Source organism: Medicago truncatula, chromosome 1, assembly GCF_003473485.1.
Source record: "Medicago truncatula cultivar Jemalong A17 chromosome 1, MtrunA17r5.0-ANR, whole genome shotgun sequence".
Classification (NCBI taxonomy): domain Eukaryota; kingdom Viridiplantae; phylum Streptophyta; class Magnoliopsida; order Fabales; family Fabaceae; genus Medicago; species Medicago truncatula.
In genome coordinates, this window is record NC_053042.1 from 39,599 (window position 1) to 49,562 (window position 9,964).

A 9,964-nucleotide genomic window follows, 5' to 3' on the forward strand; every position below is an offset into this window, starting at 1 on the left:
GCATTTGTTTTTAATTTAATTCTTGGCAAGGATGCTCTTTTTCCAGCATTGCTTCATGTTAGGATTTCCACATCCAACGTATCCTTAAATTAAATTTATGCTTATCTATTTGTTACATATGTTATTTGTATTTAAAATTAAAAAAATTAAGGATATTTTTGGAAAGAAAAGTCCAACCCAAAAGTATGCTGAAAGGGGTAGTTTTCTTTATATATAATATAGATAATATGGAGGTGGGGTATCTATCTATCTATTGTATCTAATATTTGTAAGTGGTAACCATTGTTATAAAAAACGCGACTTAAGTCTCAAAATTTTGGTTTTTGCGACTTTGCGTAGCTTCAACGACTCAAATTCATAGTAAAGTTTTAAAAATAGGCAAAATCCTATTAAAATCACACAAATTCGTGAAATCCGTTCAAAATCGCAGAATTTTGATGGATTTTGAAGAATGGATTTGTAACCATTGTTATGTGCTTTTTGGGATAGTCTCAAGAATGGATTCCAATTAGTTCTTAATTTGGGTGTTGGGTCGACTGTTAAAATCAGGACTGTCGCCGATGTAATAAGTGTTTTTTTCACATCACTGTATTTTCCACCAATGTCATATCCCTTTTTTTTTTTTTAAATAAAAATTCAAATAAGGAAAACTTGTTTACATCGATTGTCGTTTTAGCCCAAAAAATATATTTTAAAATGAATGTCACTTTTAGTTTCTTTAAATTTACAATGCTATAATAACTTTTTCTTTTCAATTGTACCATTCACATCTTTTTTTGAATAAATTGTATCATTCAATTAATATTATATACACTACTTTCAAAGTATTATTTTTTCATCAGCGAAAAACAAACCAATAGTTGATTAGGATAATTTGGTAAAATAACATCTATCTTTCTTTAAATTAATGCATTTATTAAATGTGTGTAAAAACCTCAAATGACATTCATTTTAAAACGGAGGGAGTAGCTAAAGATACTTCCTCAAATATCACAAGGTATTTTAAAGACGAATTCTTATCAAATACACCAGACATTTGAATCGATGATGTACCTGTAGCAATAATTTGGAGCTGACTAAATAGTAACTATCTGGTTATTGAACATCCATTTAGATCCTTCCATTACCAACTAATATATGAGATCGACATATATAGTCAAACTATTTTTGCAATGCCTTTTTTCCGCACTCCCATTACCTACAAGAAGTTTTATTTATCACTATCCTTGGGGCGTCAAGTAACTCTACAAAATCTGAAATTAAGACAGGTATTTTCTCTGCAGTTCCTTCTTTTCTGACCGTTGAAAGAATTGAAAACTGATAGAGTGATAGAAAACCAGAGAAAATGAGAGAAAATATTGAAAGGTGAATCATAATTTTCTTGATTACTTTAGAAAGTTTTTACACACAGATTAAAAAATATGCAATGATTAGAATAAAGAGAATAGTAATTTTACCAAATTATTCCTATCATCTATTTGTTTCTTTACCATTGTCATAAATGCAAACTAAAGTATGGTTTTGAGTAGTGTATATAGGGGTACAATTGGAAAGATGCGATTAATATTTCATTGGAAATTAACAAAAGGAATATTCATTTTGAAACAATTTTTTTCTTCTCTAAAGTGACATTCATTTTGGAACGCATGGAGTATAAAAGAAAAAAGAAAAAAAAAGCAAAGGTAAAATTGACGAGAAAGCAAAAGAATATCTATGGGAACTTCATTTTGAAGAAGGAGCACCCTTGCAGCGAGTGTTTTAATTTGTATTTGCAACTTTCAACATTTTATTTTTCTTCCTATGATTACAGGACACATAAGGTCTTGATGGAACCTCTTTCTCACTATCATCACATGCCTCTGTAACTTGAAGAACCTGTCAAATTACCGCAATGTCGTCTAGCACCACTTTGCTTAAAACTGGACGTGGTCGCACCTCAACTGGTGTTTCCGAAACTTGATTGCCTGGAATAAACCACTCTTCACTACCATCAGTAAAGGTGGGAGTCGTCATTGATGCCGGCAGTTGTAAGAATACTCTCATCATCAATGGACCAGCCTTGTTCACTACTGGTTGTTTCCCCTTATCATCCTTTTGCTTGCGGCCTTGCGCACATTTTAAAAATAGGGGTGCAATTTTGAATCGAGTGCCCAATCGTTTGACAGTGACTGCAATACGAAGGTAAATTTAAACATCTCTATTAGAAAGACAAGTAGGGGCAGAAACATTGAAACACATCAAGACAATTTCAAATAAAAGAATTTTTTTATCAAATGTCTAACAATCCCATTCCCACACCAAGAAATTTGATATTTCTTAGAACTGGAAAACATAGTAACATGCAGCCATTTAGTTTCAACAACAATGATGGTAAAAATAACAAGCAGAATAGCATTAACTTCTGCATAATAATACCAAGATTCAGAAAAATGTCTTAATCCAATGTCTATCAGCAAACAACAATAGTAACAATAGTGATGAAATCACGTTAGTTTTCGGCTTGAATTTGGACGCGAGACCTTTTACAGCTTCTTTCTCAACGTCCTCCTTCCCCCGAGAATGGTTGTTGATGATTCCAAGCTTTGCAATTCGTTCAATTAAAACTGAAAAACTCTGAATAATCAGTATATCATTAGTTTTTCTGCATTCTTGTTGATGAATAAATGTATCAAATTTCTCCTGCTAGTTCTACCCCCTTTAGAAGTCAAACTACATTCTTGTTGATAAGGTCTGATTTCTTTGTCATTGATTGCAAACCTTCATACTCTATCATCCTCAACAAAGAGTGGATACATACCAGTGAATGTGTAGCTGCTACACTTCACCAAAGACTCATGTTCTGAGTAGGCGATAGAGTCGAAACTTCGGAGGCTGCCACGAGTCCCTTCTCAGAAGGTGTTAAGATGTTTGAAGATCTGTTATATTTGCCTCACCTATGTCCTATCAATGTTCCTGAGGAATATGAAGAAACAGCACCGGAAGCTTGCAATCTTACCATTAAAGGCTTCCAAATAAAAGCTTGGGCTGACCTACGGCCTGATGGTTTATCAGCTGATTTACAAGGGAGTAATGATATAATCATGTCAACAACTTATTGGGAATCAGTTTCTGGGTAATTTCACCTTTGTGTCAGGGAGAAATGATATAAACGGGAAGAAAAAATTACCTTGGACTTTTCCTTCCTTTTCGCGGATGAGAGGGGTACGTCAGCTGAATGTCTATTTGAAACTTTAGACATCATCAAGTCCAAATGTTCGTAAATTTGAAATCTGATAGATTATGTCCTCTTTCTAGGAATTGGTGATGGCTTTTCGTTACTAACATCTAAATCGGCTACATCAAGCTTCTTGTCTAAAGTAAAGCGTCGAAAAGTAATAAGATTGGTAGAAATGACAAACAAGATTCAATTAAAAGAGAACATAAAAGAAAAATATGAATAGCTTTCTTGGTAAGTAAGGGGGATACACCCCTAGTTCTTGGTCGATCAGGGAGTATTATGTTGAGAAGATCAATGTGTTGAGTCGATTCTTCACTAGATGAGCCTCGCATCAAGCGAATTGAACGACAGAGATGGAGTACTTTCTTGAAGATTTTATCCTACAAAGAAATCCACGAGTTGGAAAATGCATTGGTCTCTCAAGGCAAATATAGGTAATAAGCCATTGAAAACACCTGCGTGATTTCAGCTGCTTCAAGAAACTTCTGGTTGGTGATTAGAATAAAAATGGTGTAACCATGGGCGGCAAAATCACCATCACCTAGGTAGGAAGTTAGTGTTTTCCCCAATATACGTCAGATTTTGTGCATTTCACTTAGACTTTTGCTCTTTAACACCCAAAAATACTAAAATGCCTCCAACGCTACTTAATTTTCATTCGCTAAAAAACTTCATGACACTTAAGTACCGTTGGTATCATTCATTCTAATTTTTTTTCTGCATTCAACAATATGTATGGGTAATAGATTATTGAATTAAATAAGTTTGTCGTGTTGTGTTGTGGTTCAGATGAATGTTGCATTTGCTTAGCTAAGCACAAAAGATAAAGAAGAACTTAGGCAATTTCCATGTTCGATCAAGTGTTCCCCCTAGATTGAATGTGTGGACCAGAGGCTAAAAATTATATCATGCTGCCTACTTTGCAAACAAGGATTAGAGAGGTAGAAGTGGCGGAGACAACAATGATGCTCACGTGACTAAATTTATTTGATCAAATAGGGAACAAACATGGATCATTTGATATAAGGGGGCAAGAAATAGGGAACCCGAAGCGATATCTCTTCTAGTTTGAAGGAAACCAGGTACATTTCAAGGTTCTATAAACAAGACATCTAGGCAAATTAAAAGAGAGGGTATCTCTTCTAGTATGATTAACTTATGAACTGGGAGCAAGATATTTAATTGATAGCAAGTTAACATTTATGATTAACTTATGAGCAATTATACAGAGAAAATCAATCCAATAGTACATGACTTTAAGCACTCTTCTGCCATGGCACTAATATAAACTTGTGTGTGGTGTTTCTTCCTCTTCCTTGCTACTTAAGTTAGAAAATTAAGAAATTAAAACCACACTCCCATCCATCACAGAAAAATGACAATTTAAATGTAATTATAGTAAACAGACTTTAGAATCTTAAAACGGTCCAATATAATTCACCGTCTTTACCACCATCAATAGGTTTCCGTATTTCACAATCAATGTAAATCTCTCACAACAACAATTTTTGTTCCAATTACTTGAACATTGTCTTATACCACTTCTCTCTAAAAATAAAATTATGGCAAATTCTTATATACCCATCAACTAATGGTGGGTAGAGGTTATCCATCTGAATTGGCATAAATCAAAGTCATTCCTTGGAAAGTAGCTTGTGACATCGACGGAGCAGAGTTAAAGTTTAAAAACAGGAGCACAAGTAAAAGTATATAAAAAAAGTTGAGTACATAATATCAAATACATAGTTTGAGTACACAACATAACATAAGACACATAAGCTAATGCATAACCGAAATGCACGATCAGTCGGTAGCTCCTTACCCTTTCTGTGAGCTACCTGAGTACCTGAAGAAAAATAAATGGATTGGGATGAGACATAATATCTTAGTGAGCTCCACCTAACCTAGGTTGTTAGTGGTCAAGGGGAAACCTAGGACCACAGTCTACATCTCCAATCATATTTCCATTTAATCTATCATAGTTATATCATATTTCATAGCATATATAATCATTATGTTAGCGTGTAACAAACAAGTTATCTGAGTTCATTTTACGGAATGCACCGGGTGGAGTAACCCAAGCAACACCCAACTGCTAACCGGAAAAAATATCTATCTAATCAAACTAATGTCAGACTCCTCTAACTACGTGTTGTTTACAAAATGGGGTAAAACCCATCCAGTCTAATCTGGAGCATGCGAGGACACAAATTATCTATTGTATAATTCTATAACATATATCTAATCTGTTCTGAATATTATGATTCTATCTGACCTCGACTATCTAAGCCATGTTCTTCTATTAAAGATCCCAATTTCTAAAGGTTAGAATCTACCCGGATGATATAACACTTTCATACACAAAACTACTCTTTTGAGATGAGTAAAGCATTAATCATGCTCTAGCTTAATATACTCTTAAGAAACTCAATTAGTGTTGAGGACAAGTTTAGAGGCGGTTAGAAACAAGTTGAGAAACATTTAAAGTGATTTGAAATGGACATTTTGAATTTTTTAAGGCTGGTCGATAATCGATTACCATAGGGTGGTAATCGATTACCACTTGGTTCGACATTCCCAATTTTGTAGTTGGTAATCGATTACCAGAAGCAGGTAATCAATTACCATAACCCATAAATCAGTGTTTCAACTGCAAAAATCACTTTTCTTCAACCAAACTCATCCTAAATGCTTAACCCAACCCTAATAAATTGAAAATGCACATTTAAAAGCTTGTAAATCAAACATAAACACAATCAAAACTACACATCTCATGGGGGAAGATATAACAAACATGGAATAATCATAATTCAATTTTTTTTCACTTTTCACACATAATCAACCCAAGCTGGGAACTAATACTGCTAGGAACTCACTTGAATTTCTGAAATCTCTCAAAAGATCCAAATTCTTCTTACAAACTTAAGCTCCAATCTCTTCCTTGTCCCTTGCTTCTAAACACCCAAAATGCAATACAAAAGCTTCAATCTTCACACATGCAATCACCAACACAACTCTATCTTTTTAAACCCATACTAGAGATTATAGGAAGGAATTTCTAAGAGATGAAAAAATAGAAAATCAAGCTCTCCATAAGTTTCCAATTGTTCTAAGGATCGTAAAACACCATTGCATGTTTGTTTACATGAGAGAATTGAAGAAAAGGAATATGAACATGGAGAGAGAGTGAGGGGCGAGTGAGAGAGTAGAGAAAATGAGTAGAGGAATGAGGGAAAATATGAGATTTGGCCTATATATAGCCCTTAGGGGAAATTACTTGATTACGCTTCTTAACTAAACTTCCTTACATTCACTTAATATGATAAAGATACTAATAAAATTTTACGGTTTCTTCAAATTGAATTTTCACATAAAACAACCAACAACGATATTAATTACAATATTTTCCCTATGTCCTTCTCCTGAGATTTCTCTTCAATTTTGACCTACTTTTACTTCTACCGGTGATATTAATAATGTTGAGAAATGTTATGAACACTATCTTTCTAACATTCATTCTTCTATTATGTGAAACTCACGTGGGTCTCATCACTTTACAATTTTTTTAAGACGTATGGATTTCATCCAATAAAAAAGTGGATGTTAGAGAAAATTTTAAAAAGAGTGTGCATAACCCTCTTCATTCATGTTTTCAAACCAAATATCTCAATTATAAATCTCTTTTCTTTAAATATAATTATCAGTTAAAACAAACTACTAAGATATTAATTGCAATCCCTTCCCTATTTTCTTCTGTTGGGATTCCTGGACTACTTTTATCTACTTTTACTTCTCCTTCTTCCCATCAAACCATTTTCATCTTCACACATCATGAGTGCATCATCTACATAATGTGTTAAATCCCCACACCCATTCTTTTTTTTTTATTGGCCCACAATTTCCCTGCAAGAATACATATTTTATCACTAGCTTATAAAAATCAAATTCAATAGTTCGAAAAAAAAATGTATGAAGGTATCAATGCTATTAAACAAATATTTTACCCAATATTTTCTAAATAAAATTTGTAAATTATTCCTTGTAATATAATAATTATAGCTCACTTTTGATTAACAAAAAGAAATCACAAGTGATGAAATAAAATCATTATCACTTATGATTTTATTTCAACAAGTGTAATTTATTTTTATTAGTCAAGTGAGGTACAACAATTATATTACGAAGAATGAATTTACCAATTTTATCACTAGCTTTGTAAAGAGAAAACTTGCACTTTGGAGGGAGACCACTCTTCCAAACTAAGTAGAGAACACTCGACAAATCCTGAAACCTTGGTCCCACTAGTAACCAAGGACCCGAGAGAGCCACATACGTGGAACAAGCAGAATAAACTCCATCCCCCTTATGCTTCTAAGCCTAATAAAATTTGTAAATTATTCCTTGTAATATACTCCCTCCGTCCCTAATTATAAGTCCCTTTTGAGAATTTTTTTTGTTCCTTTTTATAAGACCCCTTTGTTATTTCCAACTACATTAATTATTTCTTTACATACATGCCCCTATTTATTATACATCTTTTTCTTCAATCAACAATAAATAACATGTTGAAAACATAAACTAACCTTCTTTCTTAAAGGATAAAATTATAAAAACAATAGTGATTACAAACAATTTTAATACAAATATCCACTATCTTAATTCCCGTGATTTTGGCAAAAGGGTCTTATATATAGGGACGGAGGGAGTAATAATTATAGCTCACTTTTGATTAACAAAAAGAAATCATAGGTGATGAAATAAAATCATTATCACTTATGATTTTATTTCAACAAGTGTAATTTCTTTTTATTAGTCAACTGAGGTACAACAATTATATTACGAAGAATGAATTTACCAATTTTGTAACTAGCTTTGTAAAGAGAAAACTTGCACTTTGGAGGGAGACCACTCTTCCAAACTAAGTAGAGAACACTCGACAAATCCTGCAACCTTGGTCTCACTAGTAACCAAGGATCCGAGAGAGCCACATACGTGGAACAAGCAGAATAAACTCCATCCCCCTTATGCTTCTAAGCCTAAGAATCGTCTCCATCAGAGAACAACACCCCAATAAACAACCCCGTATGTTCCTTATCCAGTTCTTGTTCCCACACAAAGAAGGGTCTCAGCCAAGTCAAGTTCCACATCCAGTCCCCTCTCACCCAAAACAATATTCATCTAATCTTATCTGAAACAATAAAAAAAATTATAATTTCTTAAATGAAAATACCCGAATAAAGCAATCTAAACTAATAAACTACATTTTATGTTAGATAATTAGATTAAAGTAAGGAGATAATTGGGAAGAAAACTTACCTGATAATTGAAGGTTCACATTGGTGTGGATCCTTGAAATCGTATTGGGAAAAATCTATGCAGATTGAATCAATTTTGATAATGGATGTCATAAGCTTGATAACTTCAAACGATAAGTATATATAAATACAAGTGTAAATGAAAGGAAAATACCAATAAGATACGATAATAATATCTTAAGAAAACTTTGTATCAAACCATTCAGATCATCCACATTCAAATTTACTTTGCAACAAACTGTAGATCATTAGATTAATATAGATAAAATTTATCTCGCTTAATTTAACGGTCTAAACTTGGATGCGCCATAAATCTAGTGGTAGCAAATCAAGTTTTCTCTCTCAAGTGATATGAAGTTAACAATAAACTCAAAAGAGTGACTATCCTATGAACATCAATGAACATGTAAAAATAAGTTTGTACAAAAAATTATTATAATAAGAACCACTCCTCCATATAAAAACGTACAATCCCTTTAATTAACTACCGACTATTAAGGGTTCTATTTATCAACAATACAGTAAAGCAAATGTCATTGGCTCTACTTGTAAATCCTTCCTTAATTCGTCAAATAATTAAAATTAAACCAAAGATATTTAAAGTAAAAAATGAAACCACAAAATTAATCCTTGAAAAGCTCAATATACTAGTTGCACACAAATTGAAAAACACAATATAAATTATCCAAATGAAATACACAGCATTAATAGCCAATTTAATGATCATGGAACCATTTAATTTGTTCGAATAGTCAAATTTTAGTTAAGTATGATAATCTTATCATCTTAAAGTTAGTCAGTGCCATCTTAAATCTAAATAACTGGTAACCCTAAAAATCCTTACAAACGCCTAAAACCCTAATATGTAGGCATATGAGTTTGAATTTAAAGCTCCCTAAATTCAAATTGAAGGTTAAAAATAGAGAAAATAGACAACTTTCGTCTTCAGGCATGATTTTTTGAACAAGTCTTCAGGCATGATTAACAAATACATCACTTATTTCTAGACATGTCTCATTCTTTCATCTACCATTTAAACAAAAAAAACATTGTAATTTCTAAGAATAAATAAATTTGTTTAGGTCACGAAATAATTGAATTATGTTTGAACCGGAAAACAAAAATGAAGTGTACTATGATTGTATACCTGATTCTCCTGCTTGATGTGATTAGGTTTGAACAAAATTTAATTGTACTCAGTTTTGATTTAGGTTTTAACTTCCGCCGCTATAGAAAATCTATTGCAGTCTCAGTGGTAGAAACACTAATATACTCTATATATATTCTATACGGTATTGAGCAAATGTATAGATTGAAAAATGGGCTGATCTTCAGTGTATAGACCCAAACAATGTTGAACAATATATAATTGAGCCAAAACAGATGTAATTTGTTTTGGCACCCCCTGATTTTCTTATATGTTACTCTTTCG